The sequence below is a fragment of the Canis lupus genome, chromosome 27 (genome assembly GCF_003254725.2).
Source record: "Canis lupus dingo isolate Sandy chromosome 27, ASM325472v2, whole genome shotgun sequence".
In the NCBI taxonomy this organism is placed as follows: domain Eukaryota; kingdom Metazoa; phylum Chordata; class Mammalia; order Carnivora; family Canidae; genus Canis; species Canis lupus.
This window is the reverse complement of record NC_064269.1, coordinates 20,683,456-20,692,500: the sequence shown is the minus strand read 5'-3', so window position 1 is coordinate 20,692,500 and position 9,045 is coordinate 20,683,456.

Sequence of the window (9,045 nt, the reverse complement as noted above, 5' to 3'; positions counted from 1 at the left end):
ATGCTTTCATTTCTCCTGGGTAAACATCTAGGAATAGAATGGCTGGATCATATAATAAGGGTATACTGAACTTTTTATTTTTATTTTTTTTTGTTTTTTTTTTTGTTTTTTTTTGTTTTTTTTTGTTTTTTTTTTTTTATTGGTGTTCAATTTACTAACATACAGAATAACACCCAGTGCCCGTCACCCATTCACTCCCACCCCCCGCCCTCCTCCCCTTCTACCACCCCTAGTTCGTTTCCCAGAGTTAGCAGTCTTTACGTTCTGTCTCCCTTTCTGATATTTCCCACACATTTCTTCTCCCTTCCCTTATTTTCCCTTTCACTATTATTTATATTCCCCAAATGAATGAGAACATATAATGTTTGTCCTTCTCCGACTGACTTACTTCACTCAGCATAATACCCTCCAGTTCCATCCACGTTGAAGCAAATGGTGGGTATTTGTCATTTCTAATAGCTGAGTAATATTCCATTGTATACATAAACCACATCTTCTTTATCCATTCATCTTTCGTTGGACACCGAGGCTCCTTCCACAGTTTGGCTATAGTGGCCATTGCTGCTAGAAACATCGGGGTGCAGGTGTCCCGGCGTTTCATTGCATTTGTATCTTTGGGGTAAATCCCCAACAGTGCAATTGCTGGGTCGTAGGGCAGGTCTATTTTTAACTGTTTGAGGAACCTCCACACAGTTTTCCAGAGTGGCTGCACCAGTTCACATTCCCACCAACAGTGTAGGAGGGTTCCCTTTTCTCCGCATCCTCTCCAACATTTGTTGTTTCCTGCCTTGTTAATTTTCCCCATTCTCACTGGTGTGAGGTGGTATCTCATTGTAGTTTTGATTTGTATTTCCCTGATGGCAAGTGATGCAGAACATTTTCTCATATGCATGTTGGCCATGTCTATGTCTTCCTCTGTGAGATTTCTGTTCATGTCTTTTGCCCATTTCATGATTGGATTGTTTGTTTCTTTGGTGTTGAGTTTAATAAGTTCTTTATAGATCTTGGAAACTAGCCCTTTATCTGATATGTCATTTGCAAATATCTTCTCCCATTCTGTAGGTTGTCTTTGAGTTTTGTTGACTGTATCCTTTGCTGTGCAAAAGCTTCTTATCTTGATGAAGTCCCAATAGTTCATTTTGCTTTTGTTTCTTTTGCCTTTGTGGATGTATCTTGCAAGAAGTTACTATGGCCGAGTTCAAAAAGGGTGTTGCCTGTGTTCTTCTCTAGGATTTTGATGGAATCTTGTCTCACATTTAGATCTTTCATCCATTTTGAGTTTATCTTTGTGTATGGTGAAAGAGCGTGGTCTAGTTTCATTCTTCTGCATGTGGATGTCCAATTTTCCCAGCACCATTTATTGAAGAGACTGTCTTTCTTCCAATGGATAGTCTTTCCTCCTTTATCGAATATTAGTTGCCCATAAAGTTCAGGGTCCACTTCTGGATTCTCTATTCTGTTCCACTGATCTATGTGTCTGTTTTTGTGCCAGTACCACACTGTCTTGATGACCACAGCTTTGTAGTACAACCTGAAATCTGGCATTGTGATGCCCCCAGATATGGTTTTCTTTTTTAAAATTCCCCTGGCTATTCGGGGTCTTTTCTGATTCCACACAAATCTTAAAATAATTTGTTCTAACTCTCTGAAGAAAGTCCATGGTATTTTGATAGGGATTGCATTAAACGTGTATATTGCCCTGGGTAACATTGACATTTTCACAATATTAATTCTGCCAATCCATGAGCATGGAATATTTTTCCATCTCTTTGTGTCTTCCTCAATTTCTTTCAGAAGTGTTCTATAGTTTTGAGGGTATAGATCCTTTACATCTTTGGTGAGGTTTATTCCTAGGTATCTTATGCTTTTGGGTGCAATTGTAAATGGGATTGACTCCTTAATTTCTCTTTCTTCAGTCTCATTGTTAGTGTATAGAAATGCCACTGACTTCTGGGCATTGATTTTGTATCCTGCCACGCTACCGAATTGCTGTATGAGTTCTAGCAATCTTGGGGTGGAGACTTTTGGGTTTTCTATGTAGAGTATCATGTCATCGGCGAAGAGAGAGAGTTTGACTTCTTCTTTGCCAATTTGAATGCCTTTAATGTCTTTTTGTTGTCTGATTGCTGAGGCTAGGACTTCCAGTACTATGTTGAATAGCAGTGGTGAGAGTGGACATCCCTGACTTGTTCCTGATCTTAGGGGAAAGGCTCCCAGTGCTTCCCCATTGAGAATGATATTTGCTGTGGGCTTTTCATAGATGGCTTTTAAGATGTCGAGGAATGTTCCCTCTATCCCTACACTCTGAAGAGTTTTAATCAGGAATGGATGCTGTATTTTGTCAAATGCTTTCTCTGCATCCAATGAGAGGATCATATGGTTCTTGGTTTTTCTCTTGCTGATATGATGAATCACATTGATTGTTTTACGGGTGTTGAACCAGCCTTGTGTCCCAGGGATAAATCCTACTTGGTCATGGTGAATAATTTTCTTAATGTACTGTTGGATCCTATTGGCCAGTATCTTGTTGAGAATTTTTGCATCCATGTTCATCAGGGATATTGGTCTGTAATTCTCCTTTTTGGCGGGGGTCTTTGTCTGGCTTTGGAATTAAGGTGATGCTGGCTTCATAGAACGAATTTGGAAGTACTCCATCTCTTTCTATCTTTCCAAACAGCTTTAGGAGAATAGGTATGATTTCTTCTTTAAACGTTTGATAAAATTCTCCTGGGAAGCCATCTGGCCCTGGACTCTTGTGTCTTGGGAGGTTTTTGATGACTGCTTCAATTTCCTCCCTGGTTATTGGCCTGTTCAGGTTTTCTATTTCTTCCTGTTCCAGTTTTGGTAGTTTGTGGCTTTCCAGGAATGCGTCCATTTCTTCTAGATTGCCTAATTTATTGGCGTATAGCTGTTCATAATATGTTTTTAAAATCGTTTGTATTTCCTTGGTGTTGGTAGTGATCTCTCCTTTCTCATTCATGATTTTATTAATTTGAGTCTTCTCTCTCTTCTTTTTAATAAGGCTGGCTAATGGTTTATCTATCTTATTAATTCTTTCAAAGAACCAACTCCTGGTTCTGTTGATCTGTTCCACAGTTCTTCTGGTCTCGATTTCGTTAAGTTCTGCTCGAATCTTTATTAACTCCCTTCTTCTCTTGGGTGTAGGATCTATTTGCTGTTTTTTCTCTAGCTCCTTTATGTGTAAGGTTAGCTTTTGTATTTGAGTTCTTTCCAGTTTTTGAATGGATGCTTGTATTGCGATGTATTTCCCCCTTAGGGCTGCTTTTGCTGCATCCCAAAGATTTTGAACGGTTGTATCTTCATTCTCATTAGTTTCCATGAATCTTTTTAATTCTTCCTTAATTTCCTGGTTGACCCTTTTATCTTTTAGCAGGATGGTCCTTAACCTCCATGTGTTTGAGGTCCTTCCAAACTTCTTGTTGTGATTTAGTTCTAATTTCAAGGCATTATGGTCCGAGAATATGCAGGGGACAATCCCAATCTTTTGGTATCGGTTCAGACCCGATTTGTGACCCAATATGTGGTCTATTCTGGAGAAAGTTCCATGTGCGCTTGAGAAGAATGTGTATTCAGTTGAGTTTGGATGTAAAGTTCTGTAGATATCTGTGAAATCCATCTGGTCCAGTGTATCATTTAAAGCTCTCGTTTCTTTGGAGATGTTTTGCTTAGAAGACCTATCGAGTATAGAAAGAGCTAGATTGAAGTCACCAAGTATAAGTGTATTATTATCTAAGTATTTCTTCACTTTGGTTAATAATTGATTTATATATTTGGCAGCTCCCACATTCGGAGCATATATATTGAGGATTGTTAAGTCCTCTTGTTGAATAGATCCTTTAAGTATGATATAGTGTCCCTCTTCATCTCTCACTACAGTCTTTGGGGTAAATTTTAGTTTATCTGATATAAGGATGGCTACCCCTGCTTTCTTTTGAGGACCATTCGAATGGTAAATGGTTCTCCAACCTTTTATTTTCAGGCTGTAGGTGTCCTTCTGTCTAAAATGAGTCTCTTGTAGACAGCAAATAGATGGGTCCTGCTTTTTTATCCAGTCTGAAACCCTGCGCCTTTTGATGGGGTCATTAAGCCCGTTCACATTCAGAGTTACTATTGAGAGATATGAGTTTAGTGTCATCATGATATCTATTCAGTCTTTGTTTTTGTGGACTGTTCCACTGAACTTCTTCTTAAAGGGGAATTTTAAGAGGCCCCCTTAAAATTTCTTGCAGAGCTGGTTTGGAGGTCACATATTCTTTTAGTTGCTGCCTGTCTTGGAAGCTCTTTATCTCTCCTTCCATTTTGAATGAGAGCCTTGCTGGATAAAGTATTCTTGGTTGCATGTTCTTCTCATTTAGGACCCTGAATATATCCTGCCAGCCCTTTCTGGCCTGCCAGGTCTCTGTGGAGAGGTCTGCTGTTACCCTAATACTCCTCCCCATAAAAGTCAGGGATTTCTTGTCTCTTGCTGCTTTAAGGATCTTCTCCTTATCTTTGGAATTTGCAAGCTTCACAATTAAATGTCGAGGTGTTGAACGGTTTTTATTGATTTTTGGGGGGGATCTCTCTATTTCCTGGATCTGAATGCCTGTTTCCCTTCCCAGATTAGGAAAGTTTTCAGCTAGAATTTGTTCAAATACATATTCTGGCCCTCTGTCCCTTTCGGCGCCCTCGGGAACCCCAATTAAACGTAGGTTTTTCTTCCTCAGGCTGTCGTTTATTTCCCTTAATCTATCTTCATGGTCTTTTAATTGTTTGTCTCTTTTTTCCTCAGTTTCCCTCTTTGCTATCAACTTGTCTTCTAGGTCACTCACTCGTTCTTCCACCTCGTTAACCCTCGTCGTTAGGACTTCTAGTTTGGATTGCATCTCATTCAATTGATTTTTAATTTCTGCCTGATTAGCTCTAAATTCTGCAGTCATGAAGTCTCTTGAGTCCTTTATACTTTTTTCTAGAGCCACCAGTAGCTGTATAATAGTGCTTCTGAATTGGCTTTCTGACATTGAATTGTAATCCAGATTTTGTAACTCTGTGGGAGAGAGGACTGTTTCTGATTCTTTCTTTTGAGGTGAGGTTTTCCTTCTAGTCATTTTGCTCAGTGCAGAGTGGCCAAAAGCAAGTTGTATTGGGAAAAAGAGAAAAAGAGAGGAGAGAAAGAAGGAAAGAAAAGAGAAAGAGAAAAAAAAAGGGAAGAAAAAGAAAAAAAAAAAAAAGAAAAAAAAAAAAAGAAAAAGAGAAAGAAAAAGAAAGGAGAAAAAAAAGGGGGTGGGGGAAGGAAACAAATCAAAAAGCAAAACAAAATAAAAACAAAAACAAAAACAAACAAACAAAAAAAGAACCACGGGGCAGTATCTTCTGATTCTGTGTACTTTAAGTCCCTTGGCTTCCTCTGGAAGTTGTCCGTCCAGCTGGTCTTCTGGGGGAGGGGCCTGTTGTGCTGGTTTTCAGGTGTTAGCAGTTGGGGGAGCTGCTGTGCCCCTGCCTGGTGCAGGGCTCGGTGGGGGGTGTTTACCCCGTGAGGCCGCAGGAGGAACAGCCCCAGTGGCGGGGCAGCTCTGGAAACCTGGATTCAGCTCCGGCAGGAACTCCGTCTGCAGGGCCTGGAGGCTCCGGGGCGGGGCCGCTGATCTGCTCAGCTCGGGGCAGGAGCGTCCTTGCTGTCCTGGGCCCTCCCGGCCTCTGCCTGTCCCGGGGGAGGCCGGATCCTGGGCTGTGTCCCGGCGCCCTGTGCTCCGGAGCCTGCGCTGGTGGATTCGCGCTCCCGGGCCGCGCAGCCCCCTCCGCGGAGCCGCCGCCCGAGCCCCTCCGAGCTGCTCCTGGAACCGCGCAGCCCCCTCCGCACGGAGCCTCTTCCTCTGCCCGAGCCCCTCCGAGCTGCTCCCGGGGCCGCGCAGCCCCCTCCGTGGAGCCGCCGCCCGAGCCCCTCCGAGCTGCTCCTGGAACCGCGCAGCCCCCTCCGCACGGAGCCTCCTCCTCTGCCCGAGCCCCTCCGAGCTGCTCCCGGGGCCGCGCAGCCCCCTCCGCGGAGCCGCCGCCCGAGCCCCTTCAGCTGCTCCGGGTCCCGCCGGGTCCCGCCGTGCGCGCTGCAGCCCTTAGGGAGCTCGGCGCACTCTCCTGGGCGCGCAGTTGCTGTTACTGTCCCCGGGAGCCCGAGGGCATCCCCGCCCTCCTGAGTCCTGCTCCAACTCCCCGCGAGCCCCTTTCCGCCCGGGAAGGTTGGTGCAGCTCCTGCTCCTCCGGGACGGGGCTCTCCTGTCCTGGGGACACTCGCCCCGGCCTCAGCCCGGCTCCTCGCGGGCCCCTCCCCTTCGGAGGCCTTTGTTTCTTGATTTCTTTTTCCCCGTCTTCCTACCTTGATAGATGCGCGAACTCTTCTCACTGTCGCATTCCAGCTGGTCTCTCTTTAAATCTCAGGCCGAATTCATAGATTTTCAGGATAATTTGAAGGTTTTCTAGGTAGTTTGGTGGAGACAGGTGATTTGGAGACCCTACTCTTCCGCTATCTTGCTCCTCCCCCAGTCTATACTGAACTTTTTAAAAGAATATGCAAAACTGCTTTCAAAGTGGTTGCATGGAAATAAGAATGAGAAACAAAATAAACATACAAAAAAACCCCACATTTAACCTGTCATTTCAATGGGAAGGGAACACTTAACAATGAGAATATCCATCTGCATTTTGAAAGAAATTCCTCTGTATAAAACATTTGTATACGTTAAGACACTGTACAAACACAGAAGACACTTTGATAACAGATGTTTGAAAATATTTCCATCATTGTGGGATTTTTTTTTGCCAAAAGTGATTTATGTCATCTATAAAATTTTACTATCTAAACACTTAAAATATATTGAAAATAAAACTAATCTGTTTTTAAATCTTCCAAAAAAGGTTAGTTTTGAACCCCTTTGTTTAAAATATGAAAAGGCAAAACCTTTTAGTGTTTGCAAAAACAGCTTATTGATATTTGGGAAGATAGAAATTTACTATATAATGTCAAAAAATAGTTTTATATAATAGGTAGATGGATTGATTTAGTAAATGAAGCTAACCCTTCAACTTGAATTCATAATTCTTTGCAATATATTTTTTAGCGGTGAGAGCCATTAATACCAAATACTGAAATAAACTAAATTTGTAGCCAGAACTTCATATCACTTTATCCCATGGTACCAAACCAAATTTTATAGAAACAAACTATTCGATTACATTCCTCTCACCAACACTTCTTTGGTGACGGCAAAGAAATGTTTTATTTATAATAAAATAAGCTATTTTATAAGAATAGTGTTTTTATTTCTATCTCATCCTTTTAAAATTTCTATCTTTGGAGATGTGACTTAAAATGTATAAAATATATTACTTTAGCACTACCCGTGTAGTTTATAAAGAGGTAAATATGCATATATCAGGGATGTCAGCTCAATATTACTTAGATGGGATGTCCAATGAAAAAGTTCAGGGATCATAGGCCTATATGATAACAAAACAACCCATATACCTAAGTAAATATCAGGTCATCTCAATGGCAACATTTAGTCAAAATATTTTTCTAGGGCGGTCCTCCTCTCAAGAAAAAAAACCTAGAAAGTGGTACTTTTAATTCAGATATTAACGTACTATATTGTTATTAGAGAACAGTTTTTTTAAAAAAGATTTTATTTATTTATTCATAAGAGACACACAGAGAGAGGCAGAGACATAGGCAGAGGGAGAAGCATGCTCCCCGTGGAACCCCGATGTGGACTTCATCCCAGGACCTAGGATCACAACCTGAGCAAAAGGCAGATGCTCAACCACTGAGCCACCCAGGTACCCTAGAGAACAGTTTTTAAAAGTGTGGCCCATGGACCCCTGGGTTTGTGAAGTCAAAACTATTTTCATAATGATGCTGACATTACTTAACTTTTTTACTCTGTTGGCATTTGTGCTGATGGAGCAAAACAAATGGTGAATATAACTGCTGGAGCCTTACCGTGAATTATGACCCTGGAACCAAACTGATCGTGATATTCTTTACTGTCATACACTCACAGGGACAACAACAAACCTATCTCAGAAGAATGACCTTGATGAAGCAGTAAAAATTAATTTTGTTAATTAAATCTTGACCCTCGAGTGTACATCTTTTTATTATACTGTTATGACAAAAAATATGAAGCATAGGAAGCACTGCTGCTGCATATCCAGGTATTATAGTTGTGTCAAGGAAAAAGAACTTACACATTTTTTTTGACTTGTGAGCTCTACTAGCTACTAGCTGCTTTTTCCAGAGAACTTCAGTTACTAATGACTGAGAGACAAACTTGACTTTCAGACTTACGTGACTTGAGATGTCTCAAAAATGAATCAAGTAATCCTGCCACTTCAAGGAACACAATTGACAGTATTTATTACCAGTGATAAAATTTGAGTTTTCAAGTGAAAATTAGAATTCTGGAAAACTTGTATCTTCTGCATGAGCATGACAGCTTCCCAATACTTAAACACTTTTCCAATATCTTTCTGATGAGATCAGTGGTGATATTAACAATTATGATTTTTAAAATATTGTTTAATGAGATGTGTTAATATATAGAAAATCTGAGTGGCTCAGCAAACCAAATTTCCCCCAATTGGCCAAAGTTTGATGTTACAAAGTAATCTGTGGGTAAAATATCCATTCAGATGCAATGGATTTTAATGTAATGTAGTTAAGAAAGTTCATTGATAATGCTTTTGGATTCCACATGGAGACTGACTTTTAATAAACTGCCACTTGTTGATTCTTAGTGCAGTATCAAGGAAGAATATTCATACTATCTGAAAAAGCAGTTTACTCGTCCCTGTTCAAATTGCATATCCAGATTTTCTTTACATGCTTCAACCAAAACAACATGTTAGAATAGTTTAGATGCAGAAGCAGATATGGCAACTCAGAATTTGCAAAATCTTTCTGTTCTCACTAATTACTTTTTTGTTTTGGAAAATGCAGTTAATTTCCATAAAAACTATATTAATGTATTTACATATAATGGATTTATTATT